At 34.0% G+C, this 14,330-nt stretch overlaps 1 protein-coding gene across 11 annotated transcripts in view; it reads right to left on the reverse strand.

Moving 5' to 3' along the window:
- The window catches only part of LOC110259429 (uncharacterized), a 904,175-nt gene that overhangs the window by 705,653 nt on the left and 184,192 nt on the right, over window positions 1–14,330 (reverse strand). For 6 of the 11 annotated variants that reach the window (XM_085014126.1, XM_085014128.1, XM_085014121.1 and 3 more), the window contains exon 1: window positions 14,053–14,263. The exons of 2 other annotated variants lie outside the window; for them this stretch is intronic. The gene's annotated coding sequence lies outside the window, so the exon portion shown is untranslated. Of the gene's footprint in view, window positions 1–10,974; window positions 11,039–14,052; window positions 14,264–14,330 lie in introns of those variants that run through there. 3 more of the 11 variants (XR_014838426.1, XM_085014125.1, XM_085014120.1) reach the window with 1 other exon arrangement.

The following is a 14,330-nucleotide window of genomic DNA, read 5'->3' on the forward strand; positions in this document are numbered from 1 at the left end:
CAAATCATTCATTGCTGATAATTAATCATGGAAAAAGTGGTCTTCAAGCCACAGTTACAAATTTCACTATGGCTTAAATAATTTTATTGGTTTCACACTCAAAAAATCCAACTTTGTTGCATATATCCAAGAGTCATATTAACTCCATTTTAGAATAAGAAAAAACAGTTAATTTAATTTTAAACTTTTTGCCTTACTAATAGAAGTTACAATTAAAAAATCAAAAACCCTCATAGATATAGGAAGCAAATACTTATTATCCAATTATTTGCTGAGGGATAGCACTAGAGACAGATTAGAAAACATGATATAGTAGAAAAGGGCCAAATTTTCATATAGATTTGACAGAGAAGTCAAAATCTTTACAGATAAGCAAAAGCTAAAAGAATTTGGCACCAGTAAACCAGCTCCACAACAAATGCTAAAGAAACTTATTTAAGTGAAAAAGAAAAGACCACAATGAGATACAAGAAAATTTTGAATGGCAAAGCTCACTGCTAAAGTCAAACAGGGTAAGAAATAGGGTAAGAAATCATGCACACACAAATATGATATCAAATAAGCAATAATGAGGAGAGTACAGCCATTTGAAATTAATAAACCAGTAACTCAAAACAGTCTTGAGTGTGTGTGTGTGTGTATCAAAAACTCATAGTAACTGCGAAACAAAAAACTACAATAGATATACACACACAAAAAAGATACAGGAATCCAAACACAACACTGAAGACAGTCATGACAGTCATCAAATAACAAAGGAAGAGAACAAAATAGGAAGGGAAGGAAAATGACCAACAAAAACAAATCCAAAACAATTAACAAAATGGCAATAAGAACATACATACTGATAATTACGTTAAATGTATATGGATTAAATATTTCAGATAAATGATACAAACTGAATGGATACAAAAATAAGACCCATATACACGTTGTCTACAAGAGACTCACTTCAGACCTAGGGACACATACAAAAAGTGAGGACACAGAAAAAGATATTCCATGTACATATAAATCCAAAGAAAGATGGAGTGGCAATGCTCATATCAGACAAAATAGACTTTAAGACAAAGACAGTTATGAGAGACAAGAAGGGTACTACATAACGACCAAGAAGATATAGCAACTATAAGTATATATGCAACCAACATGGGAGCACCTCAATATATAAAGCAAATGCTAACAGACATATAAGGAGAAATCAACAGCAACACAATAATAGTGGGAAATTTTAACACCACACTTTCATCAATGGACAGATCATCCAGGCAGAAAATTAATAAGAAACACAAGCCATACATGACACATTAGACTAGATGGATTTAACTGATATCTATAGAACATTCCATCTGAAAGCAGCAGAATATACATTCTCAAGTGCACATGGGACATTCTCCAGGATAGATCAGACCTTGGACACAAATCAAGCCTCAGTAAATTTAAGCAAAATGAAATCATAACAAGTTTCTTTCCCAGACACAACATTATGAGATTGGAAATCAACTGCAAGGAAAAAAAATGGCAAAAAAACACAAACTTGTGAAAACTAAATGATTTGCCACTCAACAACCAATGGACCAATTAAGAAAACAAAGAGGAAATCAGAAAAAACTTAGAGACAAATGACAATATAGATACCACAATCCAAAACCTATGGGACATAGAAAAAACAGTCCTGAGAGGGAAGTTTAAGGCAATATAATCGTATCTCACCAAATGAGAAAAAAATCTCAAATTAACACCTAATTGTACACCTAAAGCAACTAGAGAAAGAAGAACAGACGAATCCCAAAGATGGTAGAAAGAAATCGTAAAGAGCAGAGCAAAAATAAAGATGAAGAAAACAAAAGAAAGGGTCAACAAAACTAAAATCTGGTTCTTTGAAAAGATAAAATTAATAAACCTTGAGCCAGACTCATCAAAAAAGAAGGTAGAGGACTCAAACCATCAAATTAGAAATGAAAAAGAAGCTTCAACTAACACCACAGAAATACAAAGGATCATACTGCAAGTAACCATATGCCAATAAAATGAACAACATAGAAGAAAAGGACAAATTCATACAAACGTAAAACCTTCCAAGACTGGAACCATGGAGAAACAGAAAATATGCATAGAACAATCACAAGTACTGAAATTAAAACTGTGATTTTAAAACTTTCAAAAAAAAAAGTGCAGGAATAGATGGCTTGACAGATGAATTCTATCAAACATTTAGATAAAAGTTAACATCTATTCTTCTGAAACTCTTCCAAAAAACTGTAAAGGAAGGAGCACTCCCAAGCTTATTCTACTGGTCATAAGCACCCTGATAGCAAATCCAGACAAAGATATAACAACAACAAATTACTGGTCAATATCAGCAATGAATTTAGATGTAAAAATCCTCAACAAAATATTAGCAAACAAAATCCAACAATATATTAAAAGGATCACACACCATGATCAAGTGGGATTTATTACAGAGATGCAAGGATTCTTCAATATTCAAAAATAAATCAGTGTGACATATCACATCAACAAACTAAAGAATAGAAACTATATGGTCATCTCAACAGATGCAGAGTTTTCTCTGCATCTATTGATAAAACTCTTCAGAAATAGGGCTCAGAGGGAATCTACCTGAACATAATAAAGGGCACATATGACAAATCCACAGTTAAAATCATTCTCAATGGTGAAAAAATGAAAGTATTTCCTCAAAGGTCAGGAACAAGACAAGGATGTCCACTCGGAACACTTTTATTCAACATAGGTTTGGAACTCCTAGCCAAGGCAGTCAGAGAAACAAAGGAAATGAAAGGGATCAATATTGGAAAAGAAGACATAAAACTGTCACTGTTTGCAGATGACAAGATATTATACACAGAAAATATTAAAGAGGATATCAGAAAACTATTAGAACTTATCAATGAATTTGGTAAAATTGCAGGATACAAAATTAACACACAGAAATCTCTTGCATTCTTATACATTAACAATAAATATTAGGAAGCTAAGTAAGGAAACAATCCCATTTACCATCACATCCAAAAGAATAAAATAACTAAGAATAAACCTACTTGGGAGGTAAAAACCTATACTCTGAAAACTATAAGATGATGATGAAAGAAATCAAAGATGACATAAATAGATGGAAAGTTATACAATGTTATTAGATTCAAAGAATTGATATTCTCAAAATGGCTATACTACCCAAGGCAACCTACAGATTCAATGCAATTCCTATCAAATTTACAAATAGCATTTTTCAAAGAACTAGAAAAATTTTTTTAATTGGTATAGAAATAAAAAGACCCCAAAGAGCCAAAGAAAAATGAAGCTGTAGGAAATCAAGCTCCCTGATTTCAGATTATACTGCAAAGCTATAATCATCAGAACAGTAAGGTAATGACACAAAAATATAGATCAATGGAACAGAATAGAAAGCCCAGAAATTAATGTATACCTATAGTCAATTAATCTTTGACAAAGGAGGCAAGAATAGAAAATAGAAAAAATAGTCTTTTCAATAAGTGGTACCTGGAAAACAGGACAACTACATGCAAAAAAATGAAATTAGAACACGCTCTAATACCATACACAAAAACAAACTCAAAATGGATTAAAGACCTAAATATAAGAACCAATACTATAAAACTCTTAGAGGAAAACATAGGCTGAACAACCTTTCCCATAAATTACAGCAATAACTTTTCTGATCTACCTCCTAAGGTAATGAAAATATAAACAAAACAAATGGGACCTCATTAAACTTAAAATCTTTTGCACAGCAAAAGAAAACATAAATGCAGAATAGGAGAAGAATTTGCAAGAGAAGCAATAGACGAGGTATTGATATCCAAAGTACACAAATAACTCATGAAGTTCAACATCAAAACAAACACAAAACAAAAATTAAAAAAAAAAAAACAGGGAGAAGATCTAGACACTTCTCCAAAGAAGACACAGAAATTGCTAAAAAGTGCCTGAAAAGATGCTAAACATTGCTAATTATTAGAGAAATGCAAATCCAAATTATAATCAGGTTAATACCTCACACTGGTTAGAATGGCCATTATCAAAAAGTCTACAAACGATAAATAATGGAGAGGATGTGGATAAAAGGGAACCCTCTTACACTGCTGGTGGAAATGTGGAGTGGTACAATGACTATCAAGAACAGTATCAGGAATTCCTGTTGTGGTGCAGTGAAAACAAATCCAACTATCATCCATGAGGATGCAGGTTCAATACCTGGCCTCGCTCAGTGGGTTGGGATCTGGCATTGCCGTGAGCTGTGCTGTAGGTCACAGACATGGTTTGGATCCCACATTGCTGTGGCAGTGGTGTAGGCTGGCAGCTACAGCTCTGATTCGACCCCTAGCCTGGGAACTTCCATATGCCGCAGGTACAGCCCTAAAAAAGGAAAAAAAAAAAAATAACAGTATAGAGCTTCCTCAAAAAACTAAAATTGAACTACTGTATGATCTAGCAATCCACTCCTAGGCTTCTATCTGGAGAAAATCATAATTTGAAAAGATATGTACATCCCAATGTCTACTGCAGCACTATTCCCAATAGCCAAGATATAGAAGCAACCTAAATGTTCATTGACAGAGGAATGGATAAGGAAGATATGGTTCATATATTCAGTGGAATACCGCTCAGTCATAAAAAGAATGAAATAACATTTGTAGCAACATGGATGGACCTAGAGATTATCATACTCTAGAAGCAATGCCATGTAGTTACACCATGAGCCGCAAGGGAAGTCAAAATTATCATACTAAGTGAAGTAGGTCAGACAAAGAAAGATAAATATCATATGATATCTCATATGTGGATTATATTAAAAATGATACAAAAGAACTTATTTATAAATGAGAAACAAACTCACAGATTTCAAAATCAAACTTACGGTTGCCAAGGAGGAGGGATAAATTGGGGTAATAGGATTGACATATACACACTTACTAAGTAGAGAATAGATAACAGTTAATGACTTGCTATACAACACAGGGAAATCTACTCAACATTCTGTAACAATCTATATGGGAAATTAGAACAGATGTATATATGTGTGTGTGTGTGTGTGTATGTATATATAAACAATTGATTCACTTTGCTGTACACCTGAAACTAATGCAACATTGTAAGTCAACTATACTCCAACACAAAAAAATTTTTAAAGGACTCAATTTTAAAAATTAGGAGGTCTGAGTTTAATTCTGCCTTCAATAAATTTGTCCATTAAAAAAATTATACAACCTCTCTAGATATTCCTTTTCTTTTCCACAAAATTTAGGGGACTGCATTTACTTCTGTGTAAGTATATAAGAATTATAAGATTCTACAGATATGCAAATATCTATTTAGTGTTAATTTTTATCCTTCAAATAAAGGGATGTGATTAATCTGAAGAATCTGCATTATATCTTTATATCATTTTTATTCCTCAGAGAACTGTGTTATATGAATAAAAGAAACATTACTACTATTACTCAAAAGTAGAAATCTAACTTTTTCTATTTATTCTGTTATTAACCTGTATTTATTGAACACCAACCACTTGTCAGCACACTCACTAAATATCAAGGCAGTTACAAATCCCTGTTCTCAGAGTTTACACAGAAGTTTTACACTGCCTATCAAAGATTTATACAGCTCACAAATATATTTGATTTGACTGAATGCACAGTGTTTGTTATTTTGATATTTTGTTTATTTGCTATTTTAAAAATGATTTCTGATAAATATATGAATTTCTGGTTTATGCGAAGGAAAAAAATCAACTTATGCCTTCTAGTCTTGTATGATGAAATCTGACTAAAACTAAGTAACAAATTTACTTTTAGACAGGACCATTGTTATCTAGTTGATTATATATATGCATTTACCTACTCATCCCCTGCCTCTTTTAGTTTTAATGCCTGGTCTACAGACATAAAAGTAATTGGAAAAATATCTTACTGAGAGAAGCCAATCTGAGCTAAGTATACTGTGAGAGTTTCATGTTAATGCTAAAATTGCCAACATACATACCTAGGAGATGATTTTGTCAAGAGATAGGCATAAAAGATAAGGTAAAACACATAACACAGCTGATGAACTTGTGAGAATCCAGGATACAAGACAATGTGATAATTTGGCTTTATAAGACATTTTACAGCATGTGAATTATTTGTGTTAGGCTATTTATCTATGAATTGATCTCAAGAAAATTCTATGAAGGCACATTTCAAATATTAACAATCCTTGGGTATATTCTGGCCTTTTCCTCATCTTTGAATTCTACCAAGTGTTTAAATATAAATAAGTCTTTATGAAACAAATGCAAAGAAATGATAGGTAACAAGAAAGATGTGTGAAGAGAATAGTAATATTTATCTGTATGAAAAGAGGAGGAGGGAAAGAAAGAGGATGGAGTATGCAGAGAAAGAAAAGAAAAATCATGATAGACAATATGTGCTACTTTATATCCTTGCTAGCACCTGGTATCTATTTGGTTTACTATCAGCTAAAAAAAATGTAGGAAAATAAAACAAAATAATAATCTTAGTTTAGAAGGTGGTACCATTCCAATGGAGTATGTAAATACTTATTACATTTGGTTCCATCTTTTCATTTACCTTACAACTTTTAAACTCCATTTACTATTTCAAAAATAAAAAAGTTTGAAAACAATCTAACTGACCATCAGTGGGAATCTGATTAAAATAAACTAATGTCTTTAATATGGAAAACTTTGTAGTAAGAAAACCACATGTGACTTCTCTTTTAATTAATCATAGTCATAGTGCCTAAGGCTCACAATACTTTTAGAGATCATGAAAATGTGCTAATTTAAATTTATTTTAAAATCAAAAGGAACAAATATAATAACAAATGATAATGAATTCAGACTAGATTTTATTTGTCTTTACACCAACACAGTCATAAAATAGACCTTTATTATTATTTATGGAGAAAGAGGCCAAAGAAGGCAAAAGCTAACCTAACCCTAACCCTAACCCTAACCCTAACCCTAACCCTCTAACCCTAACCCTAACCCTAACCCTCTAACAAAATCAAAAACCCACTAACAAAAATCACAATTCAGCCCTTAATAAATCAATATAACAAACCTCATGAGGTACTGATACAAAATGATCCCCAAGGTATTTTAAAAAATAATGAAGCACACAAAAAGGTACTTGATGGTAGTATAAAGAATACTACCACCTCAGTTGTGTTACAAAGGATGCTTTTATATAATTTGTATATGTATATCTCTGGAAGATGCATGAGAAACTGAAAATTTTATTAGGCTTTGAGAGAGGAATTGTTTATCTGATGAATAGGGATGGAAAGTAGTTTTTCAGTAACATCTTTTCATACAGTTTGAATTTTGAACAATATAAATTGAAGGTCTGTTCAAATAAAAATATTTGAAAATATTTAAAATTTTTAAAATATTTTAAAATTAGGTTTTCATCATACGGAAGCAACTGCTCATTAGGAAGCATTTCTCTCTTACATGGCATCAAGTATATCCTTCTAAAATAATGAACCAATTAAAAAAATAACAATTACTATCCAGATATCACACGCTCTTTTTGGAATTAATAACACAAGTATAGTGTCTCTAAAAAAATTCCGAATTTGGCTTCAACTCTATTAAAGAACAGTAAGATCTTTTCACTGATCAAGTAATGATGGCAATAAATGGGAGGTAAAGGTGTTGTCACCTTATTCCATACTTGCTCTGCTCTCACACACCAGCCTCCTGTGTTCTTGCCTGTACTTAAAACACAGTCTTGAGTTTACTCCACATAGTTATTCACTGAGTTGGATGCTCAGCTACAGTCAATGAGACTGTTCACTATTTAGTATTGCCTCAGCTCTATCAACTTTTGCTTTTCCAATAGCTGGCACACACAATTTTTTTTTTTATCATCAAAACATAAAGACTTTGTACACCTAGTATCCTAAAATGAGGTCACTGGCATATATTCCTTTAAGAAATAACTCACTGGCAGAGATGCAGAGAATATTTAAACAAAACAATACCTTAGGAATTTTCTGGGAGTTCCTGTTGTGGCTCAGTGGGTTAAGAACCTGACTAGTTTCCATGAGGCTGTAGGTTCGATCCCTGGCCTTGCTCACTGCGTTAAGGATCCAGCTTTGCCACGAGATGTGGTTCAGGTCACAAATGCGGTTTGAATTCTGAATTGCTGTGGCTGTGGCATAGGCCAGCAGCTGCAGCTTCGATTTGACACCCAGCCTTGGAACATCCACAGATCACAGGAGCAGCCCTATAAAGCAAAAAATAAACCCCCCAAAACAAAAATACCTTAGGAGTTTTTTTTTTAATAGCAGTGCTCCAGGTAAAGGGAAACTATCCAATGTATTAAATAAAGATAATAAATCCTTAAAATTGATGTTTACAAAGAGACTTTAGGCAAGATATTTATGATATGTAGAGATATAAATTTTATGTTCTAAATTATAAGCAAAAATTGTATATGTATAAACATACACAGACACATACGCAAAGGCACATATATAAAATTGGTATATTGAAAGGAAATTCTCAGGGTGATAGAATTATTGCTTCTTTATACAGTAACTTTCTTTATACAGTAACTTTCTAAACTTCAGTAGTATCAACATATCACTTTAATTATTAGAAAATGACATTTTCATAATCTACTGAATAAATACCTGACAATATTTTTATTTGCAGCTATTTTTATTATCTTTCCATAGATATAACTCTATTCATTATTTTTTGCTAGTTGCTATTTAAGTCTAACAATATTTCTCATTATTATTATTTCAACAACATCTATTTAGCATCAATATTGTGTCATTTCAATTTTCACTCCTAACCTTATGAGTGTCCTATTTCATAAATCCCACTTCACTCCTGGCATTTCCCATCTTATACTTCCAAATGCAACAGCCTTACAAGAGTGTGATTCTATTTAAAACATCCCACTTCTCACTTGACACCTAACATTTCAAACTTCACATTTAACATGTCATATTTCACAAATGGGAAAAAATGTATTTCCATTTATATTACCTCCCCTGTCCTTTACCTTTATGCTCTACTGCCCTATTTTTACATGGACATGCATCACAAATGTGGTCTTAGAATGTTATTTGCAAAGTATTACATTATTTTTAAGAAAATTAGAAGAGAGTTTCAAAAACTAGTTTTTATATTTACACACTGATTTTCCATTTCCACTTGCCATTCTTTCCTTTCTATATATTGAAATTTCCATCTTGTATTACTTCCACTCAGCCTGAAAGTGCTGTAGTAGTAGTCTGCTTGAAATAAACTTCTTGAGCTTTTACTTGCTTGAAAATATCTTATTTTGCCATATTTTTGGAAGATAATTTTACTGGAGATAGAATTATAGATTGATAGCTTTTTATTTCTTTTAGCAACATAAAGATGCTGCTGCTTCTGTATACCATTGTATCTGATGAGAACTATACCTTCATATGTACCATTGCTCTTCTGTATTTAGTGCATCCTTTTTTCTGTGGCTCCTTTCAAGATGTTCTAATTTGGATTCTTATAATTGTGACTCTGTGTGACTGTGATATGCCTAAATGTGATATTCTTGGTGTTTATCTTGCTTACTGTTCTCTAATCTTCCTGCAACTCTAAGTCAAAGATTTTTCAACTATTTTTCAAAAATATTTTATTGCCTCATTATACTTATTTTTCTTTTGGAGCCCCAATGCATATATATTAAACTGTGTAATGTTGTCCCATAAGTTAAAGGTAATTAATTTAACCTTTATATTTCTGTTCTTGAGACTACATAATTTCTGTTTTCTGAGTCCCAATAAATTGGTGAGATCTACTCTCAAAACTCTGCCTTCTCTAAGAATCTTGTTAGGGCTTGGTTTTAAGCTTTGTTAAAGTGAGTCTAGAGTGGGCCTTTCTCTAGGTGTGGCCTTTATCATAAAGCAGTGATTCAGCTTTATTCTCACATTGCTAGGAGGTGTTAAAGAGATCTATTTCAGTATGTCTGAGCCATAACTCCAAAGTTCCCAGCACCGCTTAATGTCTAATATCTCCATTCTGCTCTCAGCTCTCCTGCAGCCATCACTTATAAATTCGGGGTAGCTATGTATGGTACTAATGCCCAGCTTTCAGTCAAGGACTTATGGGGAACCTCCACACAAACTTCATTACCTCCAGAGACTCCTTCTCTTCATGCTGTGGCCCACAGAGCCCAACTGCTTCAAAAGCCCAGAGCTTTGTTCTCTACCTCTTTGGATATGAGAGACTCCAATGTTCTGTTTGAACTCCATGTCAATGCACTCTAGCTGAAAAATTTTCCCCAGGCAGAGATCCAGGGAAACTGTGGGGTTTACCTAGGTGCTTTCCTCTCAGGAACCAGAGCCCATTTAAATGACTGTTTTCTTTTCGATATTAAATTCTAGTATTTATTCATTTTCCTACTTGGTTATGTGGTGCTAACTCTAACACTATTCATTGTGATTCTTGAACTATTGCTCTTGAGTTGCCCCTCCAACATTCCAATTCTGCCTTCACATTCTAGCTTTTTAGTTATCCTCTTGGCCTCCTGGTTTTGTCAGAAGTTCATATTCTCTTTTCTGGACTACTGAACTCTGCTTCCTTTGGGACTTCAGGATATAGACAGTCCCTCCTGATGTGGAAGTGTTCTGCCACTTAATTATAAGAGACCCATCCTGTCAGATGGCATTATGAATGACCATTACAGTTGAGCCAATTTCCTACCTTCTCTCTTCCTGAATGGACAAGCAAGAGAATTTCGACACCATATAACCCTTATTTGAGCCTTGTTCTCTATATTAGATTAAAGTGAAAATGAAATTCCTATCAATAAAAATTGCCTCTTTTTTCTTGCTATCATAAGCAAATTTTGTTAGAGACTAGAATATGTCCATTTTAATGTTACAAGTACCACACTCCTGGAAGCAGGAAGAGGCCATGTGACATACCTTTCTCCAATGAGATGTCTGTCAAGGACATCAGGTAGGGCTTTAGGGTAACCAGCTGTTTTCACTGTTTTAAAAAAGAGACAAACATGACTCCTCATTTCTTGTTATGCCTGTCTCCCCACCTCTTTGCCACTTACCCACTCTGTCTCAAGAAGTTCTGATCCTATACTTAAAAAGAGATGGCCTTCTCATCCCAGAAGACTCAGGGATGCCCAGAGTAAAATGGAACTAAATTTATGTACAGCCTAGAAGGAAGCCTATACAAAGCAGCCTAAATTAGTCAATCTCACTTAGACCAAAGACATGTGAGAAGTAAGTGCTTATTTGCTGTATGGCACTGATACATTTTTGGTTAGTGGTTATGAGCATTATTCTAGCAATAGCTGATTGAAACAGTACGTAAAACTCGAATCATGGAACCCTATAATTAGGAGAAGATAAAATGTAGTGTGGAATAGCCTACTTATACCGCTAGAATGCTGGATTCATTGCCTAGATCTATTACTTAAGCTCATGTTGATTTTTGCCAGTTTGATTATCCTTTACCTCAGTTTCCTTAATTGTAAAATAGGAATAATAATGAGTTGGGATTTTCTTGGCAAGGACTAACCAAAGGTAATCATTTAACCTTTGATAACAAAATATTGGCACATGATAGATGCTTAATTAATATTCAAAATTATTGCTCAATACCATACTGGGGTGGAGGTTACACTTTACTTATCAAGCCAGTAGTATTTTACATAACTTCCATGGAAGACTGATGTTCTTTCAACTGAGGTGTTCCCTGACAAATCAAAATAATGGGAATTTCCACTATGGCTCGGTGGGTTAAGAACACATCAGAGTCTCCATGAGGATGCTGATTCGATCCCTGGCCCTGCTCAGTAGGTCAAGACCTGGCATTGTGGCAAGCTGAGGCAAAGTTCTCATATGTGGCTTGGATCTGGCATTGCTGTAGCTGTGGTGTAAGCCAGAAGTTGCAACTCCAATTCAATCCCTAGCCTGGGAACCTCCAGATGCTGAAGGTGTAGCTGTAAAAAAAAAAAAAAAAGTAATAATAAAAATAAAGTAACATAAATAAAAATCATGGTGGTCTTTTCCCAATATTCACATTAAATAAATTGATATAAATTGCTTGTTTAATAATTTTTCTCCCCTATATGTTTTTAAATTTCTAGTGCCTGGCAAAACTTGATTGTGAGACAAATGAAAGCATAAATGAACAAGTAGCACTATTATTAATAGAAAAAAATCAGAAATAGCAATTAAACATAGTTTGACAACTTGTCTTTTAAAAAGACATGTGTGCCCCCAAATTGTCATTTTATATTACACAAGCAAAATACAGTATTTTCTCCCAGGAAACCTGCTCCTAGTTTCATAATACTTTACAAATAATATGGTATTATGCAAAAACACAATAATTTGCTGGTACTTAAGACCCACAGCAATATAAAAATAATTCCTTTCCAGGAGCAGGTTACAGAAGAACTAATTAATGACAGAGTCATTAGATAAATGGAGAAAATTTAACAACATTTAGATTCAGGTGGTGAGGGAAAGCAGAGATTCTTAAACCTTAATGCAATTAAAAATCATCCTGTTAGCTTAATAAAATGCATACAGAGTCCACGTCCCCAGTCCCAAAAATTCTGGCTCAGGATTTCTGGAATAGTGACCTACAATCTGCATTTTTAACAAATCACATTTCTGATTCTGAATAGCTAAGAGTCACATTTGGAGAAAAACTAGAACATGATATGTTCTAATTAATTTGGAACCATTAGTTTGATTTTGCTACTTCAGAATTATTTGGCGCTTTGCATGGCTCAGTTACTGACAAGGATTGTTGCAGGTGGGAAGCAAAGGTAAAGGATGACTCCAAGATTTTATGCCTTAACACCTGAATGAAGAATAATGCCATTAATCAAGATGAGGAACACAACAGTAAAATGAGAAATTGTAAGAAAGGAAAGATGATGCACTTTTTTTTTTTTTTTTTTTTTTTTGGCTTTCAATGAGTTAATTACTGGACTTTTTTGAGAAGTAGAAGGAAGTGGCATTACATACTAACCCTATTCCATGTATGGCTTTGAATAAGGTTGTTAATAAAGGAGACAGGAAACCCAAGGAGCCACCTCATTACTGAAAATGCCCAGGTAGGAAGCTAAAATTGGGGTGTGTCACCAATGGATTTCCTCACACTAGAACCCAGCATTAAGACACCGAGGCCTTGTAATTCTACACTGCAGAAGCAACTGCATTACTCTGTCACCCTGAAGCAGGCAGAAGACACTATCCTGTCCACCTTATCTACAAAAATCCTTTAGAAAAATTTTATTGTAGATTCTATACCTGTTATTTACGACACACTTCCAAATTCAGAATGAATGCAACTGTTCATTGTGTTATCTCCATTTGAACCTAAGTGCTATAAGAGCAAGGACCATGTCCTACTCCTCTACTATTCAGTACTCAGACCCAGTGCTAAGCAAGGAGTGAAATATCTGAACAATGCTAAATGAATAATTTTTTTAAAAAACAAATACTAACTTCAACTTCTGGTCTGGTGTTTTGTTTGTATGTTTGCATCTGCTCAAATCAAAGTTCCACGTCACTGATGTCAACGTTAAACAGGCAAAGAAAACTTTATTCAACATTATTGCAACAGAGGAGAGAGGCCAGGACTCTGATCTCAACTCACCAAAAAGTAACAAAAAACTTAAGAGATTTTAAGAACAGGGAGCACCTTAGGCCAATTATGATTACTAAATGAAATTACCCAAGAGAAAAGTAAATTTTTCTTTCAGCTTCCTGACAGGAGATAGTTCTACAACTCTGAACAAGGTGCCCCCCTAAATTAGGCTCCTACCCTTCCACAGAGACTGGGAGCTAGTGCTATCTTTGTTGACATTTCAAAAGGATGGCTCCTAATTCTTTAATAAAGAGCCCTGGATATTAACACCACCAATACCGTTTTAAAGATTTATATTTCAAAAACACAGAAAATAAATGCACAGTTACAAGTTTTCTAACATCAATGCTCTAAGGAAGAAAGCCGTATAAAATTTGTACCTGAGCTGAGGGAAACGTCAAAGCGGTCTTAATAAACAATAAGCTGCATATCTGCAGTTTTGCACAAACGAACTCAAATTAGGAGCTTCCAATCTCTTAAAGTATTTTCATGCAAAGTGTTGCTGCACATTTTACACTACTCTCTTTTGTTTACTTTGTTACTAGGGAACCAACCACAGAGGGTTTCCCCTGGCCCGCAGGCAGGGTGCCTGCGCTAGTGGCCTTGCGCGCCTGACGTCACTAAAGGCGCCGTCCCTGGCATGTTAGCAACCGAAAGC

Source organism: Sus scrofa, chromosome 2 (genome assembly GCF_054392235.1).
Source record: "Sus scrofa isolate SSC_HxYL_T2T_F1_AM1 chromosome 2, Sscrofa_HxYL_maternal_Yorkshire_Landrace_v2.0, whole genome shotgun sequence".
Taxonomy (NCBI): domain Eukaryota; kingdom Metazoa; phylum Chordata; class Mammalia; order Artiodactyla; family Suidae; genus Sus; species Sus scrofa.